Genomic DNA, 12,772 nt, shown 5'->3' on the forward strand with positions numbered 1-12,772 from the left:
CCTGCCTCAGACTTGAATTAACATGAGCTCTCCTAAGTTTTGAGCTTGCTAACCATTGGATTGGAAATTAATTATCCTGTGTCTCCAGCTTATTGATTCATCCCACAGATCTTGGGACTTCTTAGCCTCCATAATAACATGAGCCAATTCCTTATAAAAAAAATCTTTTAATATGCACACATGCTATTGGTTTTGTTATTTTGAAGAACCCTGATACAGAAATTTTATCTTATGTATTTCTAATGGCCCAGAACTTGGCACAGTGCCTAACAACAAATAGATGCTTCTCTTAATGGTTTGTTGAATTAACTAATATTTTAATAGTGTTTTATGGTCTCCTAAATGTAAGACTTATATTTGATTAGTTAGTTGTTAGTTTTGAAAATAGCAAATGTTGAGCCCCACAATGGTATGAGAGTGAATTCCTTGTTTTTTAAAAATTGCAGCTAAAATGTTAGTCAACTAAAAGAAGAAGGAAACTGGGGCATCTGGGTAGCACAGTTGGCTGAGTGTCCAACTCTTGGTTTTGGCTCACATGGTGATCTCAGGGTCATGAGACCCTGGTTAAGCTCCATGCTCAGAGTGGAGTCTGCTTAAGATTCTCTTTCCCTCTCCCCATACCCTTCCCCACAACTCTCTCTTTAAAATAAATCTTTTAAAAAATAAAAATAAAATAAAATAAAAGAAGGAAACTACTAGACTAAATTTAAACTACTTATCATGTTTTATTGATCCATTCTTTCAATTTGGTCACACATCCATTCTCTTATCAGTTTGGGTCTGAATTTTCTCCTTATGGACCATGAAGATAACTCCTTCCATTTCTCCCTGGTTCTGGCATTTCATCCCTCTTATCTTTCCCAGAAGCAACTATAGGTTAATTTTCTAATATACTGCTTTTGTATTATCCCAAAATTTTCAGCAGCAGTCCTGTACTATCTGTATTCTTCACCCTAGTATTCAAAATTGCTCACAATCTGATCACAACCTATCTTTTCATCAGACTCTCAAGCAAATCCTCCACCCTTCCTGTTAGGTTGGTTAATGTATACCTCTTTTACATACATTCAACTAAATTTAGCCCAGTTCTTTTTTTTTTTCAGTCCAGTTCTTAAAATACCTTCCCCCTTACTCTTAGCAAGCCCAAATTCTCTTAAGAAATAGTGGAGAAATCACCAAGTCTGGATTTAGGAAACCTTGTGTCTAGTTTTTTCCAATAGCACTATGTTGTATGACAGGGACAACTGAGTCAAATCACTTCTCTAGAACTCAATTTCCTTATCTATATGATAATGAGAAAAGACAAGAGGATAGTAAGGTTTTTTTTTTAAGATTTTATTTATTTATTCATGAGAGACACAGAGAGAGAGAAAGAGAGAGAGAGAGAGAGAGAGAGAGAGAGAGAGAGGCAGAGACACAGGCAGAGGGAGAAGCAGGCTCCATGCAGTGAGCCTGACATGGGACTTGATCCCGGGTCTCCACGATCAGACCCTGGGCTGAAGGCGGCGCTAAACTGCTGAGCCACCCTGGCTGCCCAGTAAGTTCTTTTTCAATTAAAAAAATGTTATATTTTCTTCATCTATCAGCACAGCTCTGTCAATAATTCAATCGTTCTTATTTCTTATGACCAATGCACACCTGCTCTATGAAACCTGAATAGCCCTCACCACACCCCTAACAGCTGGACTTGTTGACTCAAGTGCATTTATTTTCTATGCCATTCATTTGCCACATATTATTTTTAGGCCTTATCATCTTAAATATAGTATTGTCTCTCTAGGAGCAGCGGCTTATGCTTCTACATATACATGACAGATTAATTCTCAAACTTTTAAAAGTATACTTGAGAAACTTATTAACAACGTTGAGGGATCCCTGGGTGGCGCAGCGGTTTAGCGCCTGCCTTTGGCCCAGGGCGCGATCCTGGAGACTCAGGATCGAATCCCAGGTCGGGCTCCCGGTGCATGGAGCCTGCTTCTCCCTCTGCCTGTGTCTCTGCCTCTCTCTCTCTCTCTGTGTGACTATCATAAATAAATACAAAAAAAAACATTTAAAAAAAAAAAAACAATGTTGATTCTCAAGCCTCTCATCCATCTCCTTCCAATTCTGATTCTATAATTGGTAATCTACATTGTAAAAAGTACTCCTTCCCTGTCCCATAATTCTGAGAAAAAACTGCTCCACTGCATATAATACATTTTCTTGCTTGCACTTGGCATGGGTTGAAAAACTTTATTTTTTAAAAATCTGTTTTGGGGATCCCTGGGTGCCTCAGTGGTTTGGCACCTGCCTTCAGGCCCAGGGCATGACCCTGGGGTCCCTGGATCCAGTCCCATGTCAGGCTCCCTGCATGGAGCCTGCTTCTCCCTCAGCCTGTGTCTCTGCCTCTCTCTCTCTCTCTCTCTCTCTCTCTGTCTTCTCATGAATAAATAAATAAAATCTTTAAAAAAAAAGAAAAGAAAATGTTTTTTTAAATAATCTGTTTTAATTCAGAAAGGTAGGTATGTTTGCATTGAGAAAATTCTTTTTTAAAAGACTTATCTATTTATTTGAGAGAGAAAGAGAGAAAGAGAGCACTAGCAAGACCCCAGCTGAAACCAAGAGTCAGCTGCCCAGCCAAATGAGCCACTCAGGTACCCCACATTGAGAAAGTTCTTACATAGAAAATGGCTGAGGATGGATGCGTAACTCTAAAATATTCTGCCCACATTATTAAAGATATTTCCCAAGAGGAAAGTAAAGAGAAACATGAATAGAGAACTAAAGAAACTGCATGCATAAGGTGCTGCTTGATGGATCAGCTACAGATAACAAAGACATGGGCTGAAATCCTTAATAATGGTAAAAGGAAGGCTAAATGTCAGAATGAGCTGATACTCTCACAAGGGGCTGTCTAGCTAAGTTCAGAGAAAGTTTTCAGATCTCTGCACAGTGCAGATGAAGATAGAAAGCAAAATCTTCAAAATCTCATTTTGTGTTCATTCTTTCCTCCAAGCAAAGTGATTTTAAACAAGAAAGAACAAAACAAACAAAAAATAAATAAAAAAAATAAAAAAAAAAAAAAGAAAGAACAAAACAAACATCACAGGGAGAGGAGTTAAAGAAAAAGAAGGAATGGAAGGAATAGTAACTTTGAGGGGATTAATATCTCTAATTCCAGAGTCATTTATAGATTTAGGGCTCACTGTCAATAATCTTTGAGGAAGTGTTTAAAATAAGAGAAATAACAAGAATTGGCAAATGAGAGATATCCTTATTTTGAAAAATGGAAAAAATGGATCTGAAAACTACAGACTTGAACTCTTTCAAGTTTTAGAACAGATTATATAAAAGCTTGTCAGCATTTAGAGATGGAAGAAATGAAGACTCTAAACTAGTTTATATATGCCAACGATAGAAATGCCAAGTCAGTTAAGCATCTGACTCTTGATTTTGGCTCAGGTCATTATCTCAGGTCATGAGATTGAGCCCTACATTAGGCTCCTCGCTCAGCAAGGAGTCTGCTCAAGATTCTCTCTCCCTCTCCCCACTTCCAAAATAAATAAATAAGTCAAAAAAAAAAAAAAAGAAAGAAAGAAAGAAAGAAATGCCAAACTTTTCTTTTACTATAGATTAGGTGATGCTATAGAAGTTGCAATTAATGACTCCAGCAAGGCATTTGATGAACTAATTATATTCTTATGAATAAGGTTTGTTTTTTTAAGATTTTATTTATTTATTCATGAGAGACACACACACAGAGAGAGAAAGAGAGAGAGAGAGAGGAAGAGACACAGGCAGAGGGAGAAGTAGGCTCCATGCAGGGAGCCCGACGTGGGACTTGATCCCAGGTCTCCAGGATCATGCCCTGGGCTGAAGGCAGCGCTAAACTTCTGAGCCACCTGGGCTGCCCTGAATAAGCTTTTTTAAAGTTGTTCTATTAGGTCAATTCAGACTTACTTGACTCATTTTTCTCAGACACGATTAATGGAATGAGGGCTCTAGGGATTTTTTGGTGATTTGCATTCATTCAACAAATATTTATTGAACATTTTACCATATGCCAGGAACTGCTGTAGGTAGTGAGAATCCAATGGCGAATAAATCAAAGTCCCTGATGTCAAGGGATTTAGTAGAGGGAGATATAATAAACAAGTAAACCAATATATCCTATATCAGGCAATGGTCAGATAAAGGGGGGAAAAAGTTTAAAGGAAAAAAAAAAGAGTAATGGTAGATAGGTTATTTCTTTTAAGGCTGGTCAGAGAGGCTGATAGAATCTGGTGATAACTGAGCAGAAACCTAAAAGAAGTGATGGAATGAGCTGTGGAATTATCCAGGGGAAGAATATTCCACAGAACAGGACAGCAAGCATACAGGCCCTAAGGTGGAAGCATGCTTGGTCAAGAGGCCCAATGGTAGGCAGAATAATAGTACCCCAAAGCTTTCCATGTCCCAATTCCCAGAACTTTGAAACTGCTATATTTCAGAAAAATGGCTTTGCAGAGGGATTATCTTGGATTATCAAGGTGGGCTTCACAGAATCTCATGAACCTGAGAGGCAGAGAATTTTGGCTGTAGCAAGTTGGCAGAAGAGTAAATCAGAAAAGATTCCAAGTATGAAAAGAATACTATACATTGTTGCTGATTCGGAGACGTTAAGTTCCCCTGAGCAAGGACCAGAAAGAGGTCTCTGGAAGCTAAGGGAAAGCCCTAACAGCCCCCAAGGAAAAACAGACCTCAGTCCTTCAAACACAGCACAAAATTCTGCCAACAACCAGAGAAAATAGTTAAACCAATCCAACTTCTGACCCGCAGAACTGTGAGATAATAATATTGTATTGTTTTAAAGTGCTAAATTTTTGGCAATTTGTGGTCATTTGCTTTGACAGCAATTTAAAACAAATATAGACTACCCTGGATTGAAACGGGCAGGTAAGGGCACCTGGGTGATTCAGTTGGTTGAGCGTCTGACTCTGGATCCCAGCTAAGGTTACCATCTTTGAGGTTGTGAGTTCATCCCCATGTTGGGTTCCATGCTGGGCGTGAAGGCTACTTAATAAAAAGAAGAAGAAAAAAGAAACAGATAGGGGGCATGATAGAAGATGAGACAAGAGAGGTAGAAAGGATGGATTGCAGGAAGAAGGTAAACAAGAAGGTAGCTACTATGGGGCCTTCTAGATCATTATAAGACCTTTTCTTTAACCACAGATGAAATGGGTACCAAAGGGGATTGAGGGCAGGCATTACATAATCAAATCTATATTATAAAATAACTACTCTGAACTATTTTATTTTTTAAAAAGATTTATTTATTTATTCATGAGAAACACAGAGAGAGAAAGAGAGAGAGAGAGAGAGGTAGAGACACAGGCAGAGGGAGAAGCAGGCTCCATGCAGGAAGCCTGATGTGGGACTCGATCCTGGGATTCCAGAATCATGCCCTGGGCCAAAGGCAGGCACTAAACCGCTGAGCCACCCAGGCAGGGATCCCCTGAACTACTTTATATAGAGTTCAACTGAAGGTATTCTTGCAATAATTCACAAAACAGTATAAACTAGGGAAATCATAAGGGAGACAAGTCAAATTCTGGGTATGTTAGGTTGAAGCATATAAACTTGCTATTTGAGTGGCTCAAAAACAGTTGAAAAAAATCAAAGGATGAGTCAAAAGGATTTGCTCATGGATGGCCTAAGGGATGTTGGGTAAAGAAAGGAGTCATTGTTGACTAAAAATCATTGACTTGAGCCAAGGGTACAAGAGTTGTACTGAGATAAACAGTGCAGGAGGGGCAAGTTTAGTGAGGGTTGAGGGGCAAAGGCAAACAAGGATTCATCTTGGGACGTGTTATGTATGAAACGCCAATCAGACATCTAAGTAGAAATGTTCATTAAACTGTTAGTTATACAAGTCTGGAATTCAGAGGACTGTCTGAGCTGGAACTATTAATTAGGGAGTCCTCTCACAACAACGGTGTTCAAAGCCATGAGATCAAGAGTTCAAACACGCAGGAAATGAGTGTAAAGAGAGAAAGGTGGTGCTTCCTGCCTTACTCCTTTTTGGAAGTCTTTCCTAGATAATTTTTTTCCTGACTTTTAATACAAATGTATGAATAATCTCACAATCTGAAATTTTTAAATATTTAGTTATATAATTAATGAATTACCTGCTGAAGGGCCCCAGGCTGCCCCAAAATGTGTCACAATGGTATATTGATTATTCTGAATTAAAGTTACTTAAGATATAGCCAGTGTAAGAACACTCTGACCCTCCTTTGTCTCCTGAAAGCAGGAAATAAATCTCCCAAGTGAAAAGTGTCCTCTCTCTAGGAGGTAAAAAGACATCCTTATCACCAAAGATAGGGAATTCAGGGCAAAGAAGCCTATATAAACAAATCTTGTTACTTTTACTAATTTACTACCCAGCCCAAATTCAGTTTAGAATTCCTCATTAATTGAAGCTCCTGAACATAAATTTACTTTGTCCTGTCAACTCCTCACAGATTTATGATTCTTTGTCTAAAAAATATAAAGGCTACATACCTTGGTCATTTCTTTAGGTCTCAATTTTATTACTGGGCCTCTGTGCACACATCATAAAATTTTGTTTTCTTCTTGCATTAATCTCTCATGTTACTTTAATTCTTAGACCAGCTACACGAACCTTGAAGGGTAAAGTTAATTTTTCCAACACTGCTTTAAAAATAATAAAATTAGATCCCTGGGTGGCGCAGCGGTTTGGCGCCTGCCTTTGGCGCAGGGCGCGATCCTGGAGAGCCGGGATCGAGTCCCACATCGGGCTCCCGGTGCATGGAGCCTGCTTCTCCCTCTGCCTGTGTCTCTGCCTCTCTCTCTCTCTCTCTCTCTCTCTGTGACTATCATAAATAAATAAAATTAAAAAAAAATACTTTAAAAAAAATAAAAATAAAAATAATAAAATTGAGTAATAGCTGTACTATCAAAAAAATTCAAAATAAAGGGTCACCAATTACTTTCAGGTCTTCCAAATCAAACACAGATCATACACTTGAAAAACTCAAGTGACATTAGCATAAGCTACACACTGATAACAAAAGAAGTGAATTGGGATGCCTAAGTTGCTCAGTGGTTGAGCCTCTGCCTTAGATTCAGGGCATGATCCCAGGGTCTGGGATCCAGTTCCACATCCGGCTCCTGCAGAGAGCCTGCTTCTCCCTCTGTGTCTCTGCCTCTTTCTCTCTGTCTCTCATGAATAAAATAAATAAAAGCTTTAAAAAAAAAAAAAAAAGACAAGTGAATTATATTCCCTCAGTAGCTGTTGCTCTGGGACACTTTCACATTCTATAATTGTTTACATTTCTATATAACATTTATGCTGAACATCTGGAGAGGAGTATTATTCTTTCAATTCATTGCGGTTCCTCAATACTGTGAGAATTCAGTATTTACATGTCTGCAATTAAAAGGAAAAGCAAAACAAAACAAAATTACCAACCTAACAACTTTGTTCTATCTGCTTCTTTCTACACCTATTGCCCCCATAGTGTTTGAGTAGTTGCTCATGATATATACAGGTCATAGCTAGTTTATTATTCTCACCAACTTTCCTTCTGAGTGAAAAAAAAAAGCAATTATGAGCAATTTACACTAGTATAAAAACACTAATATATAATATATATCTCACAAATCTGTCATGAATCTTTCACCTTCCTACTCCCTCTCTCAAAGAGAAAGCTTTTATTGATATATAGGAGATTATAAATATTTATACATATGTACCTCATGCATATAAAGTTTTTTTTTAATCACAAAAAAAGTTACTGAAACATTCCTCAAGGTAGAGAAAAACCTGACCTGCTGCAATTATCTCCCTAAAGCACTCCTGTGAGCACAATTACAAAGTATTTTTGCCAACCACATCACAAACAATTATTAATGTACTAACTGTAGTTCCATGTTTTAAGCTTCTCCTGGGCCAGGTGTGGAGTGGGAACATGTTCTTTATGGAAACATTTCATTGGATCATCTGCTGACAAAGCACATTTTTAAAGCATACTCATAATCACTCTAATTAGGCCATCAAATGTCAGGACTTGCTTTGTGATTTTGATTAACTCTAGCAATCTCTGTGATGCAACCAAGGAGTGACCCTACCTTCGAAACAATTTCCTTATGCTATGCTCCCCCCATCCCCAACCTGTCTGTCCTGAAAAGTAGTTAGGAAGGTTTGAAACTCTGCCCTTACAAGTCTTTGAAATTTCCTTTCAGCTGGGAGCCCAATCACATCCAAACCCTTTTATATGCCTTCAACATTATTTCCTTTATAACTTTTGTGACACTGAATTTATAATTTATAAAATGTAATATGTTAGGTAGATTGTTTACATATCCCTATCTTCCACTAGGTTGTGAGTAACTAATTTGTCCTATTTTGATCCTTGCTAACGGATGGACACGGTGTTCTCAATGCTCTAGCACAAATATTTGACGTGGTTAGGCAGAAAAGAGAATGTGAACACATCCAGTCCTCCCTCCCCCACATTCTCCTATCCCTACCGCAACACAACTGACTGAAAAGAACAAAGAAAAATAAAACAAGGGGACTGATTTTCTTAATTAAAATATACCATATATTGTTCATATATGTTCATATATACGCTCATATATAAATTAATATACGTATATATATATACACACATATATTTAAACTTAGTTATCATTGTGACTTTGAGGAAATACTACTGAATGAAGGTCATTGTGATAGTTAATCTTAGGTGTCAACTTGGCTAGACCATGGTGCCAGTTGTTTGGTCAAACACTAGACTAGATAGATGTTGCTTGTGAGGGGTATTTTGTAGTTGTGATTAACATTTACAATCAGTGGACTTTAAGTACAGGATATTACCCTCAATAATGTAGGTGGGCCTCAATCAGTTAAAGGACTTATGAACAAAAATTGAGGTTTTAGGAATAAAATAAATACTATTTCCTCAAGATCATAACAGAAATCTTACTAATGGATTTTGGACTCAAGAGTGCAACTTCAACTCTTGCCTGAATTTTCAGCCTGCCAACGGGCTGCCCTACAGATTTCAAACTTGCCAGTACCCACTTAAAATAAATCTCTCAGGCAGCCCCAGTGGCTCAGCGGTTTAGCACCGCCTTCTGCCCAGTGCGCCATCCTGGGGACCCAGGGTCGAGTCCCACATGAGGCTCCCTGCCTGTGTCTCTGCCTCTCTCTCTTTCTGTGTCTCTCATGAATAAATAAGTAAAATCTTTTAAAAAAATAAAAAATAAATCTCTCCCTATATGCATCCTATTGGTTCTGTTTCTCTGGAGAAGATTTACTAACAACTGCATTTTGAAATAGTTTTCTTTTATAATACTTCTGAACTTTTTGCTAATTGAATATATCATATTCTTAATTTTGTTACATAGAGCAAGAGTAGGAGCTTATATACTACTTACTAATAGAAGTCAGTTTCTCTGTTGGTCCAGAGAACAAGAGAGTTGTCAAAGGAACTCAACAACAATGGCACATGTCCTGCCAAGTAGGGAAATTTTACACCAGGTTTCAAATATGAAGCTCTATTTGAGCCCAGAGTGTGCAGCCTATCTAAATATGATACCCTATTCCATAAACTAGGAACATTTTCCTAAGCTAGTTTATAGAAATTAACAAATCTTAAGCAATTAACCAATAAAGAATCTGAATAGCTGGATCAAAATATTTTTCTCTAAAAAAAGATGTGCCATGTTTGGGGCATGGTTGGGGCAGGGAGGAGGGTTTCAACAATTAATGCAACTCAGAATAGGAGGTTGGTGTGCCCAGTTTCCATTGCCTCATTCATCAAGAGAGTTTGTGTTGTGACTCTTGGAAGTCAGTTTTACTGCATTATGTAATGGAGAAAATAATGAAGATTACAAATTTTCTTTATGCTTATGTTTTTTTAACCACTGCCAGTTTATGGATATTTAGGAAGTTGAAGCAAAGAAAGTAGATTTAGTTTCCTTTAATTCAGCCAAATGGTTAGGTCCTAGAAATTTCTGAAGAAATGTATTAGTGTTTTTAGAATTAAAAAGTCTTAGATCCCACTTGGTAGACCTTCAGTGGCCCTCAGAGGCTGCACAACTTTTCCCTGATGTTACATAACAGAACTCTGTCTACTATAAAAGCAATGGTTTTGTATTCAGATTTTTTTTTAAGATTTTTTATTTATTCATTCATAGAGAGGGAGAGAGAGAGAGGTAGAGACACAGGCAGAGGGAGAAGCAGGCTCCACGCAGGGAGCCCGACATGGGACTTGATCCTGGGTGTCCAGGATCACACCTCAAGCTGCACACGGCACTAAAACCGCTGCGCCAAGGGGGCTGCCCCTGTATTCAGCTTTAAACCTGACATGTGGATTGAAAAGATGGTATTTGAAACTGTTCTGTTCACAATGCTGAACTTCTCTGAGCTCAAAGGAATAACAGATTTTAAAGAGTTACACAGGGGATACCTGGGTGGCTCGGCGGTTTGGCGCCTGCCTTTGGCCCAGGGCGCGATCCTGGAGTCCCTGGATCGAATCCCACGTCGGGCTCCCGGCATGGAGCCTGCTTCTCCCTCCTCCTGTATCTCTGCCTCTTCTCTCTCTGTCTATCATAAATAAATAAATAAATAAATAAATAAATAAATAAATAAATCTTAAAGAGTTACACAGTTATTTAGTGGAAAATAAGTCCTTATTAATGAAAGCAATTCAGACTTTGGTGATTATGAGTCGTGTTCTCTATGACTTTGGGATACTACCATAAGATGTGTGTGAATATAGACCCCCCAGATCTACTAAGGCAGCTCATTTTCATTTTTTTTTTAATTTTTATTTATTTATGATAGTCACAGAGAGAGAGGCAGAGACACAGGCAGAGGGAGAAGCAGGCTCCATGCCCCGGGAGCCCGACGTGGGATTGGATCCCGGGACTCCAGGATCACGCCCTGGGCCAAAGGCAGGCGCCAAACCGCTGCGCCACCCAGGGATCCCCAGGCAGCTCATTTTCAAAACATACACACATAAACTTGCCTTAAAACTGTTCTAAAACGGGATCCCTGGGTAATTGTATCAACTCTGCTCCCCTCTTCCAGCCTCCTAAAGAGGCCCCAGCCCTGTAGACCAATTTTTGGGGGCTTTTGTGATTCAGAATCAAAAGAAAGAGAGCTGGGGGAAAAGATCTGAAGCACACATCCAGGGCTAGAGAAGAGTAGGGCATTTTTAAAACACAGAGGCATGCAAGCAGCTATCTTGTGTGAGAATAGTGGATGAGAGGGAAAAAAAAAAAAAGGAGATGCTTAAGATATGTTGTTATGTATGTGCTTCACAGTCTGGGCTACCAGAATTTTTTAAGAGTTATTTCAATATTAGGTTTCAGGTATTTGCTTGTGTATTTTGAATACAGTCCTGCTCTAAGACTGGGCCATGTGGGTCACAGATTTATAAACATCACACAAAACAGTAATCTCAAGCTATAGGAATTTCTGGACAAAATCTTTATAATGTTTGTGGCTACACAGTTATTTTATGGAATTGCAGAGATAAAAGTCTTTATCAGTAAAATAATCTCGATCGAATTGTTAATTTTTTAAATTGTTATTTATTTAAGAGAGACACAGAGATAGGCAGAGACATAGGCAGAAGGGAGAAGCAGGCTCCATGCAGGAAGTTGGATGTGGGACTCCATCCCAGGACCCTAGGATCACGCCCTGAGCCAAAGGCAGACGCTCAACCGCTGGGTCACCCAGGCGTCTCAGGAGCCACCCAGGCGACCCCGGATTGTTAGTTTACACTGATGAAAACACCCTCATAATCTCCTAGAATAGTCCCAGGTGTAAATATCAATATCCTCATTAAATCAATCAGTAAGTAGACATAGGTCGAACAGTATAATTTTTTTTAATAAATAAAACTTACTGTACTGGTTTTGGAATTGCCTATTTATCAATGCTAAAAAAAAAAAATCGCTTTGCATTGTGAACAGGGTATAATCACCAGTATCAGTAATAGAAATGCTGTAATCTAAAAATTAAAATAGTCATTGGACAGGGCTGAAAACATGTTCCTAGGCCTAGAGGGCAGTGAAGAATCTAGACAATCTACAACTTGAACAATCAGCGCTTGAGCAATTCACATGTTTTAGCTGGGAACAGTGGAAACTGGCTCTCTTTCAATAATAATTTTTATAAAAGGAATAGCTTGTATTTTTCTGGTGTGATGTATTAAAGTGCTTTCGCAAAACTAATAACACGGTGCCAATTCGACGTAAAAGATTGGCGAGATTCTCCTTTTCCCCACAATGTTAAAATGCACCTTTTCCACATTTGTATTTGCCCGAAGACTAAGCTTTGTACCTGGGAAGCCCTGGAGGAGAAATACCTCAGTAATAGCCTGAACTCTCAAGGTCTCGTTCATTCGGCCAACATCCCCCGAGCCCCCCTTTGTGCAGGACCCCGGCCTCCGAGCCAGGCCGCAACCCGGTCGCCAGGAGGTAGCCCCTGCTCTGAGGGAGCCTCCCGCCGGCGGGCAACAGCCCAACTAGGAGCCCTAAACAAACCACCTCAAACACCACGGAGCAGCTACACAGCGGACGTGCCTGAAGTCACCCCAGGGACGAGGGTCGAGGGTCAGCCCATAGGCGCAGAGTCCCACCTGGCGCGGGCGGCCACCCCCTCTCGAGGGCTGGAGCAGAGCCGGGGCTAGAACTCGCGGCCGGGGGCCGGGGGCCGGGGGCCGGGGCACCAAGGTACGCGAGGGGAAGCGGGGACCCGAGCGCGACCCCG

At 39.6% G+C, this 12,772-nt stretch overlaps 1 long non-coding RNA gene across 3 annotated transcripts in view; it reads right to left on the reverse strand.

Moving 5' to 3' along the window:
* LOC112917666 (uncharacterized) overlaps nt 1-12,772 on the reverse strand; it is a 162,379-nt gene that overhangs the window by 148,173 nt on the left and 1,434 nt on the right. The window contains exons 1-2 of one of the 3 annotated variants that reach the window (XR_011997692.1): nt 12,642-12,715; nt 10,461-10,597 (exon numbers count right to left, since the gene is read on the reverse strand). The exons of 1 other annotated variant lie outside the window; for it this stretch is intronic. This is a non-coding gene — a long non-coding RNA (uncharacterized lncRNA). Of the gene's footprint in view, nt 1-10,460; nt 10,598-12,641; nt 12,716-12,772 lie in introns of those variants that run through there. One more of the 3 variants, XR_011997691.1, reaches the window with a different exon arrangement.

This window comes from Vulpes vulpes, chromosome 15 (assembly GCF_048418805.1).
Source record: "Vulpes vulpes isolate BD-2025 chromosome 15, VulVul3, whole genome shotgun sequence".
NCBI classification, from domain to species: domain Eukaryota; kingdom Metazoa; phylum Chordata; class Mammalia; order Carnivora; family Canidae; genus Vulpes; species Vulpes vulpes.